The 24,201-nt window shown below is 46.1% G+C and overlaps 1 protein-coding gene and 1 long non-coding RNA gene across 3 annotated transcripts in view; one reads left to right on the top strand and one right to left on the bottom strand.

The window, feature by feature from the left end:
* The window catches only part of cntn5 (contactin 5), a 700,818-nt gene that overhangs the window by 355,380 nt on the left and 321,237 nt on the right, over window positions 1-24,201 (bottom strand). The gene's annotated exons all lie outside the window — the stretch shown is intronic.
* LOC127908932 (uncharacterized) lies at window positions 13,007-14,374 on the top strand. Its single transcript, XR_008069069.1, has 3 exons — window positions 13,007-13,329; window positions 13,934-14,158; window positions 14,309-14,374. It is a non-coding gene; the product is annotated as an uncharacterized LOC127908932 (long non-coding RNA).

Genomic DNA, 24,201 nt, shown 5'->3' on the forward strand with positions numbered 1-24,201 from the left:
CTCTGCAGATGACTTCGTCAACCATTTTGAAAAGAAGGTCGACGACATCCGATCCTCGTTTGCTAAGTCAAACGACACCGCTGGTTCTGCTTACACTGCCCTACCCTGTGCTCTGACCTCTTTCTCCCCTCTCTCTCCAGATGAAATCTCGCGTCTTGTGACGGCCGGCCGCCCAACAACCTGCCCGCTTGACCCTATCCCCTCCTCTCTTCTCCAGACCATTTCCGGAGACCTTCTCCCTTACCTCACCTCGCTCATCAACTCATCCCTGACCGCTGGCTACGTCCCTTCCGTCCTCAAGAGAGCGAGAGTTGCACCCTTTCTGAAAAAAACCTACACTCGATCCCTCCGATGTCAACAACTACAGACCAGTATCCCTTCTTTCTTTTCTCTCCAAAACTCTTGAACGTGCCGTCCTTAGCCAGCTCTACCGCTATCTCTCTCAGAATGACCTTCTTGATCCAAATCAGTCAGGTTTCAAGACTAGTCATTCAACTGAGACTGCTCATCTCTGCATCACGGAGGCGCTCCGCACTGCTAAAGCTAACTCTCTCTCCTCTGCTCTCATCCTTCTAGACCTATCGGCTGCCTTCGATACTGTGAACCATCAGATCCTCCTCTCCACCCTCTCCGAGTTGGGCATCTCCGGCGCGGCCCACGCTTGGATTGCGTCCTACCTGACAGGTCGCTCCTACCAGGTGGCGTGGCGAGAATCTGTCTCCTCACCACGCGCTCTCACCACTGGTGTCCCCCAGGGCTCTGTTCTAGGCCCTCTCCTATTCTCGCTATACACCAAGTCACTTGGCTCTGTCATAACCTCACATGGTCTCTCCTATCATTGCTATGCAGACGACACACAATTAATCTTCTCCTTTCCCCCTTCTGATGACCAGGTGGCGAATCGCATCTCTGCATGTCTGGCAGACATATCAGTGTGGATGACGGATCACCACCTCAAGCTGAACCTCGGCAAGACGGAGCTGCTCTTCCTCCCGGGGAAGGACTGCCCGTTCCATGATCTCGCCATCACGGTTGACAACTCCATTATGTCCTCCTCCCAGCGCTAAGAACCTTGGCGTGATCCTGGACAACACCCTGTCGTTCTCAACTAACATCAAGGCGGTGGCCCGTTCCTGTAGGTTCATGCTCTACAACATCCGCAGAGTACGACCCTGCCTCACACAGGAAGCGGCGCAGGTCCTAATCCAGGCACTTGTCATCTCCCGTCTGGATTACTGCAACTCGCTGTTGGCTGGGCTCCCTGCCTGTGCCATTAAACCCCTACAACTCATCCAGAACGCCGCAGCCCGTCTGGTGTTCAACCTTCCCAAGTTCTCTCACGTCACCCCGCTCCTCCGCTCTCTCCACTGGCTTCCAGTTGAAGCTCGCATCCGCTACAAGACCATGGTGCTTGCCTACGGAGCTGTGAGGGGAACGGCACCTCAGTACCTCCAGGCTCTGATCAGGCCCTACACCCAAACAAGGGCACTGCGTTCATCCACCTCTGGCCTGCTCACCTCCCTACCACTGAGGAAGTACAGTTCCCGCTCAGCCCAGTCAAAACTGTTCGCTGCTCTGGCCCCCAATGGTGGAACAAACTCCCTCACGACGCCAGGACAGCGGAGTCAATCACCACCTTCCGGAGACACCTGAAACCCCACCTCTTTAAGGAATACCTAGGATAGGATAAGTAATCCTTCTCCCCCCTAAAAGATTTAGATGCACTATTGTAAAGTGGCTGTTCCACTGGATGTCATAAGGTGAATGCACCAATTTGTAAGTCGCTCTGGATAAGAGCGTCTGCTAAATGACTTAAATGTAAAAATGTGTATTGTGATGTCTTATCAGGGCAGAGAGAGGCTGATATCATGACTCTGATTGAGAACCGCCTCAGGCAGCCAAGCCCATACAACACCCCTACAACACCCCTAATACAACAACATAAACCCATGTCACACCCTGGCCTGACCAAATAATTAAACAAAATACAAAATACTAAGACCAAGGCGTGACATTTATCCTATAGACAGAACAAATAACCGTAGATAAAAGTGTGTTAAGGCTTAAACCTCAAAGGCACTGATATTGTTTTATGGAGTGCATGGACTATATTAGAAAAAAGAAGAAATCACTCAATTCACTTGAAACTTGAGAATACATTTGGGAATAAATTTATATTCAGGAAGAAGATTGACACAACTGGAAGAAAGTGCTGTAACTGATACACTCAGAAATCAGCCAGTAGTTAACGTCACAGAAGGATATTCCTGTTGATCAGAAATCAGCCAGTAGTTAACGTCACAGAAGCATATTCCTGTTGATCAGAAACCAGAACAGAACAACTCCTCTGTACGGAGCCAAACTATTTAAAACAATACCCTGTTTCACATCCCACTGCGTCCACATTGAATCCTCCGACATCACAACACCAAATAATGAAAAAGAAAAACACATTTGTTTTATGTTCTCTGTATAACGTCTTCATTTATCCTCACTTTCATAACACCTCTAAAAAGCATTTACTCATTAAAGGTGAAATGTGCAGTTCAAACGACAACAAAGCAGTCGCCCCACTACTGTTTGTGACACATGAGGGGTGATGGGGCTGAATCCGTAGACAGCTACGGACACCGACTCACCATCTACGTACTGAAGTTCAAAAGGATACGTGTAACCATGTTTTGAGTCTTTACACTCTCTTTGTTTACAATTATATTGTGGACAAACAATGGAGCAAAAACAACCTTATATTTTACGGTTCTGATGGGGTACGTGAGTTTAGCGAAATTCACGAGGCATAGAGTAAGTTATATTCTTCAACAATCAATAGCGATATCTCCTTCATTTTAAAGTCTAAAAATTGGTGTATTAAGCCACTATTCATGACTACGTTGATCCACAACCTTCACAAGGCTTTATTGTATGAACAGGATCAAACCTGCAAGTTCATTATTTGACATGACATCTCATTGTTCTGTAGTCACCTTCACATTAAATGCTAAATATTAATTCACTCAATCAAAACACTCCTGCTATAGTCTCGAGAACAGACAATCAAAACACTCCTACTACAGCCTCTAGATCAGACAATCAAAACACTCCTGCTACAGCCTCTAGAACAGACGATCAAAACACTCCTACTACAGCCTCTAGAACAGACAATCAAAACACTCCTGCTATAGTCTCTAGAACAGACAATCAAAACACTCCTGCTATAGTCTCTAGAACAGACAATCAAAACACTCCTGCTATAGTCTCGAGAACAGACAATCAAAACACTCCTGCTATAGTCTCTAGAACAGACAATCAAAACACTCCTACTACAGCCTCTAGAACAGACAATCAAAACACTCCTGCTACAGCCTCTAGAACAGACAATCAAAACACTCCTGCTACAGCCTCTAGAACAGACAATCAAAACACTCCTGCTATAGTCTCTAGAACAGACAATCAAAACACTCCTGCTACAGCCTCTAGAACAGACAATCAAAACACTCCTACTACAGCCTCTAGAACAGACAATCAAAACACTCCTGCTACAGCCTCTAGAACAGACAATCAAAACACTCCTGCTACAGCCTCTAGAACAGACAATCAAAACACTCCTGCTACAGCCTCTAGAACAGACAATCAAAACACTCCTGCTACAGCCTCTAGAACAGACAATCAAAACACTCCTACTACAGCCTCTAGAACAGACAATCAAAACACTCCTGCTATAGTCTCTAGAACAGACAATCAAAACACTCCTGCTACAGCCTCTAGAACAGACGATCAAAACACTCCTACTACAGCCTCTAGAACAGACGATCAAAACACTCCTGCTATAGTCTCTAGAACAGACAATCAAAACACTCCTGCTACAGCCTCTAGAACAGACAATCAAAACACTCCTACTACAGCCTCTAGAACAGACGATCAAAACACTCCTGCTATAGTCTCTAGAACAGACAATCAAAACACTCCTGCTACAGCCTCTAGAACAGACAATCAAAACACTCCTGCTATAGTCTCTAGAACAGACAATCAAAACACTCCTGCTACAGCCTCTAGAACAGACAATCAAAACACTCCTACTACAGCCTCTAGAACAGACGATCAAAACACTCCTGCTATAGTCTCTAGAACAGACAATCAAAACACTCCTGCTATAGTCTCTAGAACAGACAATCAAAACACTCCTGCTACAGCCTCTAGAACAGACAATCAAAACACTCCTGCTACAGCCTCTAGACCAGACAATCAAAACACTCCTGCAACAGCCTCTAGATCAGACAATCAAAACACTCCTGCTACAGCCTCAAGAACAGACAATCAAAACACTCCTGCTACAGCCTCTAGATCAGACAATCAAAACACTCCTACTACAGTCTCAAGAACAGACAATCAAAACACTCCTGCAACAGCCTCTGTTACACGAGGCACTCACTCTTTTTTGCCCTTCCCACAATCCTGCTCAATTTCTATACTGCTGTCTGTGTCCCAAATATAACATTATTCCCTATATATTGCCTATGGGCCCTGGTCAAAAGTAGTGCACTACCCTATGGGTCCTGGTCAAAAGTAGTGCACTACCCTATGGGCCCTGGTCAAAAGTAATGCACTTTCAAGCGGTTCATTTAGAACACAGTCTTGTTCTGAAGGAGTAAAATGTTCTAACGGACTTCACATAATAGTGTTGGCATTAGGCCCTAACCTAACCCTAACCTAACCATAAACCCATAGAAATCAGTATTGGCATTGGGCCCTAACCCTAACCTAACCTTAACCCTTACCCTAACCCTAAACCCATAGAAATCAGTATTGGCATTAGGCCCTAACCCTAAACGAACCCTAACCCTAACCTAACCCTAACCCATTAGGCTAACCCTAACCTAACCCTAACCTAACCTAACCCCATTAGGCGAACCCTAACCTAATCCATTAGGCTAACCCTAACCTAACCCAAAACCTAAGCTAACCCATTAGGCTAACCGTAACCTAACCCTAACCTAACCCTTACCTAACCCATTAGGCTAACCTTAACCTAACCCCAACCGAACCGAACCCTAACCTAACCCATTAGGCTAATCCTAATCGAACCAAACCCTAACCCATTAGGCTACCCATAACCTAACCTAACCCTACCATAACCCTAACCCTAACCCATTAGGCTACCCATAACCTAACCTAACCCATTAGGCTACCCATAACCTAACCTAACCCTAACCCATTAGGCAAACCCTAACCTAACCCTAACCTAATCCATTAGGCTAACCCTAACCTAACCCTAACCTAAGCTAACCCATTAGGCTAACCGTAACCTAACCCTAACCTAACCCATTAGGCTAAACCTAACCTAACCCGAACATAACCCTTACCTAACCCATTAGGCTAACCTTAACCTAACCCTAACCGAACCGAACCCTAACCTAACCCATTAGGCTAATCCTAATCGAACCAAACCCTAACCCATTAGGCTACCCATAACCTAACCTAACCCTACCATAACCCTAACCCTAACCCATTAGGCTACCCATAACCTAACCTAACCCATTAGGCTACCCATAACCTAACCTAACCCTAACCCATTAGGCTAACCGAACCCTAACCTAACCCATTAGGCTACCCATAACCTAACCCTAACCCATTAGGCTAACCTAACCCTAACCTAACCCATTAGGCTACCCATAACCTAACCTAACCCATTAGGCTAACCCTAACCTAACCCATTAGGCTAACCTAACCCTAACCTAACCCATTAGGCTAACCTAACCCTAACCTAACCCTAACCTAACCCCATTAGTCTAACCCTAACCTAACCCTAACCTAACCCATTAGGCTAACCTTAACCTAACCCTAACCGAACCAAACCCTAACCTATTAGGCTAATCCTAACCGAACCAAACCCTAACCCATTAGGCTACCCATAACCTAACCTAACCTAACCCTAACCCATTAGGCTAACCTAACCCTAACCTAACCCATTAGGCTACCCATAACCTAACCTAACCCTAACCCTAACCCATTAGGCTAACCCTAACCTAACCTAACCCATTAGGCTAACCCTAACCTAACCCTAACCTAACCCTAACCCATTAGGCTAACCCGAACCTAAGCCTTACCTAACCTAACCCCATTAGGCAAACCCTAACCTAACCCTAACCTAATCCATTAGGCTAACCTAACCTAACCCTAACCTAAGCTAACCCATTAGGCTAACCGTAACCTAACCCTAACCTAACCCATTAGGCTAAACCTAACCTAACCCGAACATAACCCTTACCTAACCCATTAGGCTAACCTTAACCTAACCCTAACCGAACCTAACCTAACCTAACCCATTAGGCTAATCCTAACCGAACCAAACCCTAACCCATTAGGCTACCCATAACCTAACCTAACCCTACCATAACCTAACCCTAACCCATTAGGCTAACCCTAACCTAACCCATTAGGCTAACCTAACCCTAACCTAACCCTAACCTAACCCCATTAGTCTAACCCTAACCCATTAGGCTAACCTAACCTAACCCATTAGGCTAACCCTAACCCACTAGGCTAACCCTAACCAAACCTTAACCCATTAGGCTACCCATAACCTAACCTAACCCTAACCAAACCCTAACCCATTAGGCTAACCCTAACCTAACCCATTAGGCTAACCTAACCCTAACCTAACCCCATTAGTCTAACCCTAACCTAACCCTAACCTAACCCTAACCCATTAGGCTAACCCTAACCTAACCCTAACCCATTATGCTAACCCGAACCTAACCCTTACCTGACCTAACCCCATTAGGCGAACCCTAACCTAATCCATTAGGCTAACCCTAACCTAACCCAAAACCTAAGCTAACCCATTAGGCTAACCGTAACCTAACCCTAACCTAACCCTTACCTAACCCATTAGGCTAACCTTAACCTAACCCCAACCGAACCGAACCCTAACCTAACCCATTAGGCTAATCCTAATCGAACCAAACCCTAACCCATTAGGCTACCCATAACCTAACCTAACCCTACCATAACCCTAACCCTAACCCATTAGGCTACCCATAACCTAACCTAACCCATTAGGCTACCCATAACCTAACCTAACCCTAACCCATTAGGCAAACCCTAACCTAACCCTAACCTAATCCATTAGGCTAACCCTAACCTAACCCTAACCTAAGCTAACCCATTAGGCTAACCGTAACCTAACCCTAACCTAACCCATTAGGCTGAACCTAACCTAACCCGAACATAACCCTTACCTAACCCATTAGGCTAACCTTAACCTAACCCTAACCGAACCGAACCTAACCTAACCCATTAGGCTAATCCTAATCGAACCAAACCCTAACCCATTAGGCTACCCATAACCTAACCTAACCCTACCATAACCCTAACCCTAACCCATTAGGCTACCCATAACCTAACCTAACCCATTAGGCTACCCATAACCTAACCTAACCCTAACCCATTAGGCTAACCGAACCCTAACCTAACCCATTAGGCTACCCATAACCTAACCCTAACCCATTAGGCTAACCTAACCTAACCTAACCCATTAGGCTACCCATAACCTAACCTAACCCATTAGGCTAACCCTAACCTAACCCATTAGGCTAACCTAACCCTAACCTAACCCATTAGGCTAACCTAACCCTAACCTAACCCTAACCTAACCCCATTAGTCTAACCCTAACCTAACCCTAACCTAACCCATTAGGCTAACCTTAACCTAACCCTAACCGAACCAAACCCTAACCTATTAGGCTAATCCTAACCGAACCAAACCCTAACCCATTAGGCTACCCATAACCTAACCTAACCCTAACCTAACCCATTAGGCTAACCTAACCCTAACCTAACCCATTAGGCTAACCCTAACCTAACCTAACCCATTAGGCTATCCCTAACCCTAACCTAACCCATTAGGCTAACCCTAACCTAACCCTAACCTAACCCTAACCCATTAGGCTAACCCGAACCTAACCCTTACCTAACCTAACCCCATTAGGCGAACCCTAACCTAACCCTAACCTAATCCATTAGGCTAACCCTAACCTAACCCTAACCTAAGCTAAGCCATTAGGCTAACCGTAACCTAACCCTAACCTAACCCATTAGGCTAACCCTAACCTAACCCTAACCTAACCCTAACCTAACCCTAACCTAAACCATTAGACTAACCTTAACCTAACCCTAACCGAACCGAACCCTAACCTAACCCATTAGGCTAATCCTAACCGAACCAAACCCTAACCCATTAGGCTACCCATAACCTAACCTAACCCTACCATAACCCTAACCCTAACCCATTAGGCTAACCCTAACCTAACCCATTAGGCTAACCTAACCCTAACCTAACCCTAACCTAACCCCATTAGTCTAACCCTAACCCATTAGGCTAACCTAACCTAACCCATTAGGCTAACCCTAACCCACTAGGCTAACCCTAACCAAACCTTAACCCATTAGGCTACCCATAACCTAACCTAACCCTAACCAAACCCTAACCCATTAGGCTAACCCTAACCTAACCCATTAGGCTAACCTAACCCTAACCTAACCCCATTAGTCTAACCCTAACCTAACCCTAACCTAACCCTAACCCATTAGGCTAACCCTAACCTAACCCATTAGGCTAACCCTAACCCTAACCCAAACCCTAACCCATTAGGCTACCCATAACCTAACCTAACCCTACCATAACCCTAACCCTAACCCATTAGGCTAACCTAACCTAACCTAACCCCATTAGTCTAACCCTAACCTACCCCTAACCTAACCCTAACCCATTAGGCTAACCCTAACCTAACCCATTAGGCTAACCTAACCCTAACCTAACCCTAACCTAACCCCATTAGTCTAACCCTAACCTAACCCTAACCTAACCCTAACCCATTAGGCTAACCCTAACCCTAACCTTACCCATTAGGCTAACCCTAACCTAACCCTAACCCATTAGGCTAACCCTAACCTAACCCTAACCCATGAGGCTAACCCTAACCTAACCTAACCCATTAGGCTAACCTAACCCTAACCTAACCCTAACCTAACCCATTAGGCTAACCCTAACCTAACCCTAACCTAACCCTAACCCATTAGGCTAACCCTAACCTAACCCATTAGGCTAACCCTAACCCATTAGGCTAACCCTAACCTAACCTAACCCTAACCTAACCCTAACCCATTAGGCTAACCCTAACCTAACCCTACCCTAACCTAACCCATGAGGCTAACCCTAACCTAACCCTTACCGAACCTAACCCCATTAGGCTAACCCTAACCTAACCCTAACCTAATCCATTAGGCTAACCCTAACCCTAACCCTAACCCATTAGGCTAACCCTAACCTAACCTAACCCTAACCTAACCCTAACCCATTAGGCTAACCCTAACCTAAACCTAACCTAATCTAACCTAACCTAACCCTAACCCTAACCTAACCTAACCAATGTCAATCACTACTGATCTTATTTCACAACCTGGCAGGCCAAGGTGTGATGTTCATTTAATTTCAATCAGACCGATTGGTCGATGTTCCTTCACACAGAACATTGGCTAGCTAGCGCTGCGGGGAAAAAGTGAAGTAAAAATGTATATACAAACATTGAGTCAGAGATGAATACACCACGGCTATTAGACGCAGAGCGACAGAAAGCAACAGAGCAAATGGAAAATCTATTGCACAAGTGGAACAGTCAGAGTCATCAAGGTCTTTAGCTCTATAGGACTAGACGGGGACTTATTCATCAGGGGAATACTGTGTTGTGAACTGTTTTCAATCTTAAAAATGTTTCTGTCAGTGAACATCTGTGGCTGATTTCTACACTCTCCCCGGTCCCACCATGAAATGTAATCTGGCATGGAGGCATGGAGGGAGGAGAAGAGGAGAGGAGAGGACAAGAGAGGAGAGGAGAGGAAATGAGAGGAGAGGAGAGGAGAGGAGTGGAGTGGAGAGGAGAGGAGAGGACAAGAGAGGAGAGGAGAGGACAAGAGAGGAGAGGAGAGGACAAGAGAGGAGAGGAGAGGAGAGGTGAGGAGAGGAGAGGAGAGGAGAGGAGGAGAGGAGGAGAGAGAGGAGAGGAGAGGACAAGAGAGTAGAGGAGAGGAGAGGACAAGAGAGGAGAACAGAGGAGAGGAGAACAGAGGAGAACAGAGGAGAGGAGAGGAGAGGAGAGGAGAGGAGAGGAGGAGAGGAGAGGAGAGGAGAGGGAGAGGAGAGGAGAGGAGCGGAGAGGAGAGGAGAGGAGAGGAGAGGAGAGGAGAGAGAGAGGAGAGGGAGAGGTGGAGAGGAGAGGAGAGGACAAGAGTGGAGAGGACAAGAGTGGAGAGGAGAGGAGAGGAGAGGAGAGGAGAGGAGAGGAGAGGACAAGAGTGGAGAGGAGAGGACAAGAGAGGAGAGGAGAAGAGAGGAGAGGACAAGAGAGGAGAGGAGAGGACAAGAGAGAAGAGGAGAGGAGAGTAGAGGAGAGGAGAGGAAGGGGCGGGGAGAGGAGAGGACAAGGGTGAAGAGGAGAGGAGAGGAGAGGAGCGGAGCGGACAAGAGAGGAGAGGAGAGGAAGGGGCGGGGAGAGGCAAGAGACAAGAGTGAAGAGGAGAGGAGAGGTGAGGAGAGGAGAGGAGTGGACAAGAGAGGAGAGGAGAGGACAAGAGAGGAGAACAGAGGAGAGGAGAGGACAAGAGAGGAGAACAGAGGAGAGGAGAGGAGAACAGAGGAGAGGAGAGGAGAGGAGAGGAGAGGAGAGGAGCGGACAAGAGAGGAGAGGAGAGGAGAGGAGAGGAGAGCACAAGAGAGGAGAGGAAGCAAGGGGAGAGGAGAGGACAAGAGAGTAGAGGAGAGGAGAATAGAGGAGAGGAGAGGAAGGGCGGTGAGAGGAGAGGACAAGAGTGAAGAGGAGAGGAGAGGAGAGGAGCGGAGAGGAGAGGAGAGGAGAGGAGAGGAGAGGAGAGGAGAGGAGAGGAGAGGAGAGGAGAGAGGAGAGGAGAGGAGAGGAGAGGACAAGAGTGAAGAGGAGAGGACAGGAGAGGACAAGAGAGGAGTGGAGAGGAGAAGAGAGGAGAGGAGAGGACAAGAGAGGAGAGGAGAGGACAAGAGTGGAGAGGAGAAGAGGACAAGAGTGGAGAGGAGGAGAGGAGAGTAGAGGACAAGAGAGGAGAGGAGAACAGAGGAGAGGAGAACAGAGGAGAGGAGAGGACAAGAGTGGAGAGGAGAGGACAAGAGAGGAGAGGAGAGGAGAAGAGAGGAGAGGAGAGGACAAGAGAGGAGAGGAGAGGAGAGGAGAGGAGAGGAGAGGAGAGGAGAAGAGAAGAGAGAGAAGAGAGGGAGAGGAGAGGAGAAGAGAGGAGAGGAGAGGACAAGAGAGGAGAGGAGAGGAGAGGAGAGGACAAGAGTGGAGAGGAGAGGAGAGGACAAGAGAGGAGAGGAGAGGACAAGAGTGGAGAGGAGAAGAGGACAAGAGTGGAGAGGAGGAGAGGACAAGAGTGGAGAGGAGGAGAGGAGAGGAGAGGAGAGTAGAGGAGAGGAGAGGACAATAGAGGAGAGGAGAACAGAGGAGAGCAGAACAGAGGAGAGCAGAACAGAGGAGAGGACAAGAGTGGAGAGGAGAGGAGAGGACAAGAGAGGAGAGGAGAGGACAAGAGTGAAGAGGAAAGGAGAGGAGAGGAGAGGAGAGGAGAACAGAGGAGAGGAGAGGAGAGGAGAGGAGAGAGGAGAAGAGAGGAGCGGAAAGGAGAGGAAAGAGGTAGAGAAGATGTGAGAGGAGAGGAGAGGAGGGAGAGGAGAGGAGAGGAGAGGAGAGGAGAGGTATCTGAGGCTGACAGGCTCTTGCAAGCCATCCCGAGGGGCCACTCCAGCCGTTGAACAGTGGGATCCTGGAAGAGAGCTGAGCCAAACAGATAGAGTACATCCCAAATGTCACCCTATTTCATATTTAGTGCACTACTTTTGACCAGCGCCCATAAGGCTCTGGGCAAAAGTAGTGCACTTTATAGGCAATAGGGTGACATTTGGGATGCATGCAAAAACCAAGATGATTCATGACCAAGGAGCTCAGATCAACTCAAAGCAGAGCGTACATTAGAGGACAACTGCAGTGAGATGTGAGATATGTCATTAAAGGTTGTCACCTCCCACACACACTACTGCTGTGTCTGCGTGAAAAAATAATGGATTTAAATTTCTAATGACCCGGTAAATTACCCGGTCAATTTGAGCTCTTGGGTCAAACTGAGCGTCCGCTGTGAAAAAATCACATTTGTAGAATGATAGCTAGGCTAACATGATAAATGATAGGTAGGGTAACATGACAAATGATAGCTAGGCTAACATGACAAATAATAGCTAGGGTAACATGACAAATGATAGCTAGGCTAACATGACAAATAATAGCTAGGCTAACATGACAAATGATAGCTAGGCTAACATGATAAATGATAGCTAGGCTAACATGACAAATGATAGCTAGGCTAACATGACAAATGATAGGTAGGGTAACATGACAAATGATAGCTAGGCTAACATGACAAATTATAGCTAGGCTAACATGACAAATGATAGCTAGGGTAACATGACAAATGATAGCTAGGCTAACATGACAAATGATAGCTAGGCTAACATGACAAATGATAGCTAGGCTAACATGATAAATGATTGCTAGGCTAACATGACAAATGATAGCTAGGCTAACATGACAAATGATAGGTAGGGTAACATGACAAATGATAGCTAGGCTAACATGACAAATTATAGCTAGGCTAACATGACAAATGATAGCTAGGCTAACATGACAAATGATAGCTAGGGTAACATGACAAATGATAGCTAGGCTAACATGACAAATGATAGCTAGGCTAACATGACAAATGATAGCTAGGCTAACATGATAAATGATAGGTAGGGTAACATGATAAGCCTAGTGGTTAGAGGAGACAGGGAGCCTAGTGGTTAGAGGAGGCAGGGTAGCCTAGTGGTTAGAGGAGGCAGGTAGCCGAGGGGTTAGAGACAGGTAACCTAGTGGTTAGAGAGGCAGGTAGCCTAGTGGTTAGAGGAGGCAGGTAGCCTAGTGGTTAGAGGAGACAGGTAGCCTAGTGGTTAGAGGAGCCAGGTAGCCTAGTGGTTAGAGGAGCCAGGTAGCCTAGTGGTTACAGGAGACAGGTAGTCTAGTAGTTAGAGGAGGCAGGTAGCCTAGTGGTTAGAGGAGGCAGGTAGCCTAGTGGTTAGAGGAGCCAGGTAGCCTAGTGGTTAGAGGAGGCAGGTAGTCTAGTGATTAGAGGAGGCAGGTAGCCTAGTGGTTAGAGGAGTCAGGTAGCCTAGTGGTTAGAGGAGGCAGGTAGTCTAGTGGTTAGAGGAGACAGGTAGCCTAGTGGTTAGAGGAGACAGGTAGTCTATTGGTTAGAGGAGGCAGGTAGCCTACTGGTTCGAAGAGGCAGGTAGCCTAGTAGTTAGGAGAGGAGGCAGGTAGCCTAGTGGTTAGAGGAGGCAGGTAGCCTAGTGGTTAGAGGAGGCAGGTAGCCTAGTGGTTAGAGGAGGCAGGTAGCCTAGTGGTTAGAGGAGACAGGTAGCCTAGTGGTTAGAGGAGGCAGGTAGCCTAGTGGTTAGAGGAGGCAGGGTAGCCTAGTGGTTAGAGGAGACAGGTAGCCTAGTGGTTAGAGGAGACAGGTAGTCTTGTGGTTAGAGGAGGCAGGTAGCCTAGTGGTTAGAGGAGGCAGGTAGCCTAGTGGTTAGAGGAGGCAGGTAGCCTAGTGGTTAGAGGAGGCAGGTAGCCTAGTGGTTAGAGGAGGCAGGTAGCCTAGTGTGTAGAGGAGACAGGTAGCCTAGTGGTTAGAGGAGGCAGGTAGCCTAGTGGTTAGAGGAGACAGGTAGCCTAGTGGTTAGAGGAGGCAGGTAGTCTAGTGGTTAGAGGAGGCAGGTAGCCTAGTGTGTAGAGGAGACGGGTAGCCTAGTGGTTAGAGGAGGCAGGTAGCCTAGTGGTTAGAGGAGGCAGGTAGCCTAGTGGTTAGAGGAGGCAGGTAGCCTAGTGGTTAGAGGAGGCAGGTAGCCTAGTGGTTAGAGGAGGCAGGTAGTCTAGTGGTTAGAGGAGGCAGGTAGCCTAGTGGTTAGAGGAGGTAGGTAGCCTAGTGGTTAGAGGAGGCAGGTAGTCTAGTGGTTAGAGGAGGCAGGTAGCCTAGTGGTTAGAGGAGACAGGTAGCCTAGTGGTTAGAGGAGGCAGGTAGCCTAGTGGTTAGAGGAGACAGGTAGCCTAGTGGTTAGAGGAGGCAGGTAGTCTAGTGGTTAGAGGAGGCAGCTTGCCTAGTGGTTAGAGGAGGCAGGTAGCCTAGTGGTTAGAGGAGGCAGGTAGCCTAGTGGTTAGAGGAGACAGGTAGCCTAGTGGTTAGAGGAGACAGGTAGCCTAGTGGTTAGAGGAGGCAGGTAGCCATGGTCCTTCTGTAGCTCAGTTGGTAGAGCATGGCGCTTGTAACGCCAGGGTAGTGGGTTCGATTCCCGGGACCACCCATACGTAGAATGTATGCACACATGACTGTAAGTCACTTTGGATAAAAGCGTCTGCTAAATGGCATATATTATTATATTATATTAGCCTAGTGGTTAGAGGAGGCAGGTAGCCTAGTGGTTAGAGGAGGCAGGTAGCCTAGTGGTTAGAGGAGGCAGGTAGCCTAGTGTGTAGAGGAGACAGGTAGCCTAGTGGTTAGAGGAGGCAGGTAGTCTAGTGGTTAGAGGAGACAGGTAGCCTAGTGATTAGAGGAGGCAGGTAGCCTAGTGTGTAGAGGAGACAGGTAGCCTAGTGGTTAGAGGAGCCAGGTAGCCTAGTGGTTAGAGGAGGCAGGTAGCCTAGTGGTTAGAGGAGGCAGGTAGCCTAGTGGTTAGAGGAGGCAGGTAGCCTAGTGGTTAGAGGAGGCAGGTAGCCTAGTGTGTAGAGGAGACAGGTAGCCTAGTGGTTAGAGGAGGCAGGTAGTCTAGTGGTTAGAGGAGACAGGTAGCCTAGTGATTAGAGGAGGCAGGTAGCCTAGTGTGTAGAGGAGACAGGTAGCCTAGTGGTTAGAGGAGCCAGGTAGCCTAGTGGTTAGAGGAGGCAGGTAGCCTAGTGGTTAGAGGAGGCAGGTAGCCTAGTGGTTAGAGGAGGCAGGTAGCCTAGTGGTTAGAGCATTGGCCCAGTAACTGAAAGGTTGCAGGAGAATCCCTGAGCTGACAAGGTACAAATCTGTCATTCTGCCACTGAACAATGCAGTTAACCCACTGTTCCCCGGCAGGCCGTCATTGTAAATAAGAATAAATGTTAAATAAATAAAACATATAGAGTGCAGTACTTTTACTAAGGCCCAGCTCTGGTCAAAAGTAGTACACTTTTTAGAGAATAGTGTGAAATTTGGAAGGCATTTTGGTCTTCACTGCAGAGGGCTGAGCTCAGCAGAAATCATCCTGCTGTTGTTTGGTCTGTGCTGCAGAGGGCTGAGCTCAGCAGAAATCATCCTGCTGTTGTTTGGTCCGTGCTGCAGAGGGCTGAGCTCAGCAGAAATCATCCTGCTGTTGTTTGGTCCGTGCTGCAGAGGGCTGAGCTCAGCAGAAATCATCCTGCTGTTGTTTGGTCCGTGCTGCAGAGGGCTGAGCTCAGCAGAAATCATCCTGCTGTTGTTTGGTCCGTGCTGCAGAGGGCTGAGCTCATCAGAAATCATCCTGCTGTTGTTTGGTCCGTGCTGCAGAGGGCTGAGCTCAGCAGAAATCATCCTGCTGTTGTTTGGTCCGTGCTGCAGAGGGCTGAGCTCAGCAGAAATCATCCTGCTGTTGTTTGGTCCGTGCTGCAGAGGGCTGAGCTCAGCAGAAATCATCCTGCTGTTGTTTGGTCCGTGCTGCAGAGGGCTGAGCTCAGCAGAAATCATCCTGCTGTTGTTTGGTCCGTGCTGCAGAGGGCTGAGCTCAGCAGAAATCATCCTGCTGTTGTTTGGTCCGTGCTGCAGAGGGCTGAGCTCAGCAGAAATCATCCTGCTGTTGTTTGGTCCGTGCTGCAGAGGGCTGAGCTCATCAGAAATCATCCTGCTGTTGTTTGGTCTGTGCTGCAGAGGGCTGAGCTCAGCAGAAATCATCCTCCTGTTGTATATCCTCATCTTGCCAAGCATATAGAAAGTGAACTAAACACTAGCTTGGTCCCAAAAAGCACGCTATTCCCTATATAGTGCACAACTTTTGACCTGGGATGTATGAGCATTTTAGGCCCCTGAAACTAAATCCAATTCATGTAAACCATGATTTTGTCAAATTGAAGAACAATAGAGCCATGGTTTTTAAAGTAGCAATCTGTTGTAAAAAAAATATAAAACTGTTATCATAAACAGCTGAGGGATGGGCCTGGAGAAACAGTAAACAGCCTGGAGAAACAGAAAACAGTTGAGGGCCTGGAGAAACAGTAAACAGTTGAGGGCCTGGAGAAACAGTAAACAGTTGAGGGCCTGGAGAAACAGTAAACAGCCTGGAGAAACAGTAAACAGCCTGGAGAAACAGTAAACAGCTGAGGGCCTGGAGAAACAGTAAACAGTTGAGGGCCTGGAGAAACAGTAAACAGTTGAGGGCCTGGAGAAACAGTAAACAGTTGAGGGCCTGGAGAAACAGTAAACAGCCTGGAGAAACAGTAAACAGTTGAGGGCCTGGAGAAACAGTAAACAGCCTGGAGAAACAGTAAACAGCCTGGAGAAACAGTAAACAGTTGAGGGCCTGGAGAAACAGTAAACAGCCTGGAGAAACAGTAAACAGCCTGGAGAAACAGTAAACAGCCTGGAGAAACAGTAAACAGCCTGGAGAAACAGTAAACAGCCTGGAGAAACAGTAAACAGCCTGGAGAAACAGTAAACAGCCTGGAGAAACAGTAAACAGCCTGGAGAAACAGTAAACAGTTGAGGGCCTGGAGAAACAGTAAACAGCCTGGAGAAACAGTAAACAGCTGAGGGCCTGGAGAAACAGTAAACAGCCTGGAGAAACAGTAAACAGCCTGGAGAAACAGTAAACAGCCTGGAGAAACAGTAAACAGTTGAGGGCCTGGAGAAACAGTAAACAGTTGAGGGCCTGGAGAAACAGTAAACAGCCTGGAGAAACAGTAAACAGCTGAGGGCCTGGAGAAACAGTAAACAGCCTGGAGAAACAGTAAACAGCCTGGAGAAACAGTAAACAGCCTGGAGAACCAGTAAACAGTTGAGGGCCTGGAGAAACAGTAAACAGCCTGGAGAAACAGTAAACAGTTGAGGGCCTGGAGAAACAGTAAACAGCTGAGGGCCTGGAGAAACAGTAAACAGTTGAGGGCCTGGAGAAACAGTAAACAGTTGAGGGCCTGGAGAAACAGTAAACAGTTGAGGGCCTGGAGAAACAGTAAACAGCCTGGAGAAACAGTAAACAGTTGAGGGCCTGGAGAAACAGTAAACAGTTGAGGGCCTGGAGAAACAGTAAACAGTTGAGGGCCTGGAGAAACAGTAAACAGCTGAGGGCCTGGAGAAACAGTAAACAGCTGAGGGCCTGGAGAAACAGTAAACAGTTGAGGGCCTGGAGAAACAGTAAACAGTTGAGGGCCTGGAGAAACAGTAAACAGCTGAGGGCCTGGAGAAACAGTAAACAGTTGAGGGCCTGGAGAAACAGTAAACAGTTGAGGACCTGGAGAAACAGTAAACAGCTGAGGGCCTGGAGAAACAGTAAACAGTTGAGGGCCTGGAGAAACAGTAAACAGCCTGGAGAAACAGTAAACAGCTGAGGGCCTAGAGAAACAGTAAACAGTTGAGGGCCTGGAGAAACAGTAAACAGTTGAGGGCCTGGAGAAACAGTAAACAGTTGAGGGCCTGGAGAAACAGTAAACAGCTGAGGGCCTGGAGAAACAGTAAACAGCTGAGGGCCTGGAGAAACAGTAAACAGTTGAGGACCTGGAGAAACAGTAAACAGTTGAGGACCTGGAGAAACAGTAAACAGCTGAGGGCCTGGAGAAACAGTAAACAGTTGAGGACCTGGAGAAACAGTAAACAGTTGAGGACCTGGAGAAACAGTAAACAGCTGAGGGCCTGGAGAAACAGTAAACAGTTGAGGGCCTGGAGAAACAGTAAACAGCCTGGAGAAACAGTAAACAGCCTGAAGAAACAGTAAACAGCCTGGAGAAACAGTAAACAGCCTGGAGAAACAGTAAACAGCCTGGAGAAACAGTAAACAGTTGAGGGCCTGGAGAAACAGTAAACAGTTGAGGGCCTGGAGAAACAGTAAACAGTTGAGGGCCTGGAGAAACAGTAAACAGTTGAGGGCCTGGAGAAACAGTAAACAGCCTGGAGAAACAGTAAACAGTTGAGGGCCTGGAGAAACAGTAAACAGTTGAGGGCCTGGAGAAACAGTAAACAGCCTGGAGAAACAGTAAACAGTTGAGGGCCTGGAGAAACAGTAAACAGCCTGGAGAAACAGTAAACAGCCTGGAGAAACAGTAAACAGTTGAGGGCCTGGAGAAACAGTAAACAGCCTGGAGAAACAGTAAACAGTTGAGGGCCTGGAGAAACAGTAAACAGCCTGGAGAAACAGTAAACAGCCTGGAGAAACAGTAAACAGCCTGGAGAAACAGTAAACAGTTGAGGGCCTGGAGAAACAGTAAACAGCCTGGAGAAACAGTAAACAGCTGAGGGCCTGGAGAAACAGTAAACAGCCTGGAGAAACAGTAAACAGCCTGGAGAAACAGTAAACAGTTGAGGGCCTGGAGAAACAGTAAACAGCCTGGAGAAACAGTAAACAGTTGAGGGCCTGGAGAAACAGTAAACAGTTGAGGGCCTGGAGAAACAGTAAACAGCCTGGAGAAACAGTAAACAGCTGAGGGCCTGGAGAAACAGTAAACAGCCTGGAGAAACAGTAAACAGCCTGGAGAAACAGTAAACAGCCTGGAGAAACAGTAAACAGTTGAGGGCCTGGAGAAACAGTAAACAGCTGAGGGCCTGGAGAAACAGTAAACAGTTGAGGGCCTGGAGAAACAGTAAACAGCTGAGGGCCTGGAGAAACAGTAAACAGTTGAGGGCCTGGAGAAACAGTAAACAGTTGAGGGCCTGGAGAAACAGTAAACAGTTGAGGGCCTGGAGAAACAGTAAACAGCCTGGAGAAACAGTAAACAGTTGAGGGCCTGGAGAAACAGTAAACAGTTGAGGGCCTGGAGAAACAGTAAACAGTTGAGGGCCTGGAGAAACAGTAAACAGCTGAGGGCCTGGAGAAACAGTAAACAGCTGAGGGCCTGGAGAAACAGTAAACAGTTGAGGACCTGGAGAAACAGTAAACAGTTGAGGACCTGGAGAAACAGTAAACAGCTGAGGGCCTGGAGAAACAGTAAACAGCTGAGGGCCTGGAGAAACAGTAAACAGTTGAGGGCCTGGAGAAACAGTAAACAGCCTGGAGAAACAGTAAACAGCCTGGAGAAACAGTAAACAGCTGAGGGCCTGGAGAAACAGTAAACAGTTGAGGGCCTGGAGAAACAGTAAACAGTTGAGGGCCTGGAGAAACAGTAAACAGTTGAGGGCCTGGAGAAACAGTAAACAGCTGAGGGCCTGGAGAAACAGTAAACAGCTGAGGGCCTGGAGAAACAGTAAACAGTTGAGGACCTGGAGAAACAGTAAACAGTTGAGGACCTGGAGAAACAGTAAACAGCTGAGGGCCTGGAGAAACAGTAAACAGTTGAGGACCTGGAGAAACAGTAAACAGCTGAGGGCCTGGAGAAACAGTAAACAGCTGAGGGCCTGGAGAAACAGTAAACAGTTGAGGGCCTGGAGAAACAGTAAACAGCCTGGAGAAACAGTAAACAGCCTGGAGAAACAGTAAACAGTTGAGGACCTGGAGAAACAGTAAACAGTTGAGGACCTGGAGAAACAGTAAACAGCTGAGGGCCTGGAGAAACAGTAAACAGTTGAGGGCCTGGAGAAACAGTAAACAGCCTGGAGAAACAGTAAACAGCCTGAAGAAACAGTAAACAGCCTGGAGAAACAGTAAACAGCTGAGGGCCTAGAGAAACAGTAAACAGTTGAGGGCCTGGAGAAACAGTAAACAGTTGAGGGCCTGGAGAAACAGTAAACAGTTGAGGGCCTGGAGAAACAGTAAACAGCCTGGAGAAACAGTAAACAGCCTGGAGAAACAGTAAACAGCCTGGAGAAACAGTAAACAGCCTGGAGAAACAGTAAACAGCCTGGAGAAACAGTAAACAGCTGAGGGCCTAGAGAAACAGTAAACAGCCTGGAGAAACAGTAAACAGCTGAGGACCTGGAGAAACAGTAAACAGCCTGGAGAAACAGTAAACAGCTGAGGGCCTGGAGAAACAGTAAACGGCCTGGAGAAACAGTAAACAGCCTGGAGAAACAGTAAACAGTTGAGGGCCTGGAGAAACAGTAAACAGCCTGGAGAAACAGTAAACAGCCTGGAGAAACAGTAAACAGTTGAGGGCCTGGAGAAACAGTAAACAGTTGAGGACCTGGAGAAACAGTAAACAGCTGAGGACCTGGAGAAACAGTAAACAGCCTGGAGAAACAGTAAACAGCTGAGGGCCTGGAGAAACAGTAAACAGCCTGGAGAAACAGTAAACAGCCTGGAGAAACAGTAAACAGCCTGGAGAAACAGTAAACAGCCTGGAGAAACAGTAAACAGTTGAGGGCCTGGAGAAACAGTAAACAGCCTGGAGAAACAGTAAACAGCCTGGAGAAACAGTAAACAGCCTGGAGAAACAGTAAACAGCCGAGGGCCTGGAGAAACAGTAAACAGCCTGGAGAAACAGTAAACAGCTGAGGGCCTGGAGAAACAGTAAACAGCCTGGAGAAACAGTAAACAGCCTGGAGAAACAGTAAACAGCCTGGAGAAACAGTAAACAGCCTGGAGAAACAGTAAACAGTTGAGGGCCTGGAGAAACAGTAAACAGTTGAGGGCCTGGAGAAACAGTAAACAGCCTGGAGAAACAGTAAACAGCTGAGGGCCTGGAGAAACAGTAAACAGCCTGGAGAAACAGTAAACAGTTGAGGGCCTGGAGAAACAGTAAACAGCCTAGAGAAACAGTAAACAGCCTGGAGAAACAGTAAACAGTTGAGGACCTGGAGAAATGTAACGACTCTTAAATTAATAGACAGAGGTATGGATGCAAAGACTGACCATCCATGATATCAACATTATATTTTTAACCATGCTATATTGTGTTTTTTTTACAATTACATTTTTTACAAACATTGTAGTAAACAAAAGCTGATATTTTGAGTTCATATGGAAAAAAAGGTTGTACTCCTGCCACTGGTCCATTATACATAAACCAATGGGTTCATTCATTAAAAAGTAACAAAATGGGTGTCGTAGTTTAGCATAACAAAACAATCCCCAACAAAATCCATCTGTTTAAACTAGATATTTCAGATTTAAGCTATTTAAAGTTTAAACTGAATTTAAAATGTTTAAGCTAGAGATAAAGTCTGTATTACTGATGTGTCAACTTCTGTCTGTAGTGTCCCAAAGGCTTGTGGACGTTTGCGACTCCCACAAACCACAGAAGACTCTTTTGACGGTAACCCGGTAGCAGATTTAAAAAATGAATGGAGGTATCCACTGAGTTTACAAAACATTAAGAACATCTTACTAATTTTGAGTTTCAACCTCCCCTCACACCCCTTTCGCCTTCAGAACATCCTCAATTCGTCGGGGGATGGACTCTACAAGGTGTCGAAAGCGTTCCACAGGGACGTTGGCCCATGTTGACTCCAATACATCCCATAGTTGGGTCAAGTTAGCTGGATGTCCTTTTGGGTGTTGGACTACTCTTTAAACACGCGGGAAACTGTTGAGTGTGAAAAACCCAGGAGCGTTGCAGTTCTTAACACAAACCGGTGTTCCTGGCACCTACTACCATACCCCCGTTAAAGGCACTTCAATATTTTGTCTTTGTCCCGTTCACCCTCTGAACGACACACAAGCACAATCCATGTTGCAATTGTCTCAAGGCTTAAAAATCCTTCTTTAACCTGACTCCTCCCCTTCGTCTTCATTGATTTGAAGTGGATTTAACAAGTGACATCAATGAGGGATCATAACCTGGATTCACCTGGTCAGTCTATGTCAAGGAAAAAGCAGGTGTTCTTAATGTTTTGTATGGTCAGTGTATATGGAAGTACTTCCTTTTTTAAATGTTTTGACAATGTGTTTCTATGGGCTAATAGCAGTAAGGACTATCTGTTATTCAATGTGTTTCTATGGGCTAATAGCAGTAAGGACTATCTGTTATTCAATGTGTTTCTATGGGCTAATAGCAGTAAGGACTATCTGTTATTCAATGTGTTTCTATGGGCTAATAGCAGTAAGGACTGTCTGTTATTCAATGTGTTTCTATTGGCTAATAGCATTAAGGACTATCTGTTATTCAATGTGTTTCTATGGGCTAATAGCAGTAAGGACTATCTGTTATTCAATGTGTTTCTATTGGCTAATAGCAGTAAGGACTGTCTGTTATTCAATGTGTTTCTATTGGCTAATAGCAGTAAGGACTCTCTGTTATTCAATGTGTTTCTATGGGCTAATAGTAGTAAGGACTGTCTGTTATTCAATGTGTTTCTATGGGCTAATAGCAGTAAGGACTGTCTGTTATTCAATGTGTTTCTATGGGCTAATAGCAGTAAGGACTATCTGTTATTCAATGTGTTTCTATGGGCTAATAGCAGTAAGGACTATCTGTTATTCAATGTGTTTCTATGGGCTAATAGCAGTAAGGACTATCTGTTATTCAATGTGTTTCTATTGGCTAATAGCAGTAAGGACTGTCTGTTATTCAATGTGTTTCTATTGGCTAATAGCAGTAAGGACTGTCTGTTATTCAATGTGTTTCTATGGGCTAATAGCAGTAAGGACTGTCTGTTATTCAATGTGTTTCTATGGGCTAATAGCAGTAAGGACTGTCTGTTATTCAATGTGTTTCTATGGGCTAATAGCAGTAAGGACTATCTGTTATTCAATGTGTTTCTATTGGCTAATAGCAGTAAGGACTGTCTGTTATTCAATGTGTTTCTATTGGCTAATAGCAGTAAGGACTATCTGTTATTCAATGTGTTTCTATGGGCTAATAGCAGTAAGGACTCTCTGTTATTCAATGTGTTTCTATGGGCTAATAGTAGTAAGGACTGTCTGTTATTCAATGTGTTTCTATGGGCTAATAGCAGTAAGGACTATCTGTTATTCAATGTGTTTCTATTGGCTAATAGCAGTAAGGACTGTCTGTTATTCAATGTGTTTCTATTGGCTAATAGCAGTAAGGACTGTCTGTTATTCAATGTGTTTCTATGGGCTAATAGTAGTAAGGACTATCTGTTATTCAATGTGTTTCTATTGGCTAATAGCAGTAAGGACTGTCTGTTATTTAATGTGTTTCTAATAGCAGTAAGAACTATCTGTTATTCATTGTGTTTCTATTGGCTAATAGTAGTAAGGACTGTCTGTTATTCAATGTGTTTCTATTGGCTAATAGCAGTAAGGACTGTCTGTTATTTAATGTGTTTCTAATAGCAGTAAGGACTATCTGTTATTCATTGTGTTTCTATTGGCTAATAGTAGTAAGGACTGTCTGTTATTCAATGTGTTTCTATTGGCTAATAGCAGTAAGGACTGTCTGTTATTCAATGTGTTTCTATTGGCTAATAGCATTAAGGACTATCTGTTATTCAATGTGTTTCTATGGGCTAATAGCAGTAAGGACTATCTGTTATTCAATGTGTTTCTATTGGCTAATAGCAGTAAGGACTGTCTGTTATTCAATGTGTTTCTATGGGCTAATAGTAGTAAGGACTATCTGTTATTCAATGTGTTTCTATGGGCTAATAGCAGTAAGGACTGTCTGTTATTCAATGTGTTTCTATGGGTTAATAGCAGTAAGGACTATATGTTATTCAATGTGTTTCTATGGGCTAATAGCAGTAAGGACTGTCTGTTATTCAATGTGTTTCTATGGGTTAATAGCAGTAAGGACTATATGTTATTCAATGTGTTTCTATGGGCTAATAGCAGTAAGGACTATCTGTTATTCAATGTGTTTCTATTGGCTAATAGCAGTAAGGACTATCTGTTATTCAATGTGTTTCTATGGGCTAATAGCAGTAAGGATTGTCTGTTATTCAATGTGTTTCTATTGGCTAATAGCAGTAAGGACTATCTGTTATTCAATGTGTTTCTATTGGCTAATAGCAGTAAGGACTATCTGTTATTCAATGTGTTTCTAATAGCAGTAAGGA

Source organism: Oncorhynchus keta, chromosome 18 (genome assembly GCF_023373465.1).
Source record: "Oncorhynchus keta strain PuntledgeMale-10-30-2019 chromosome 18, Oket_V2, whole genome shotgun sequence".
Taxonomy (NCBI): Eukaryota; Metazoa; Chordata; class Actinopteri; order Salmoniformes; family Salmonidae; genus Oncorhynchus; species Oncorhynchus keta.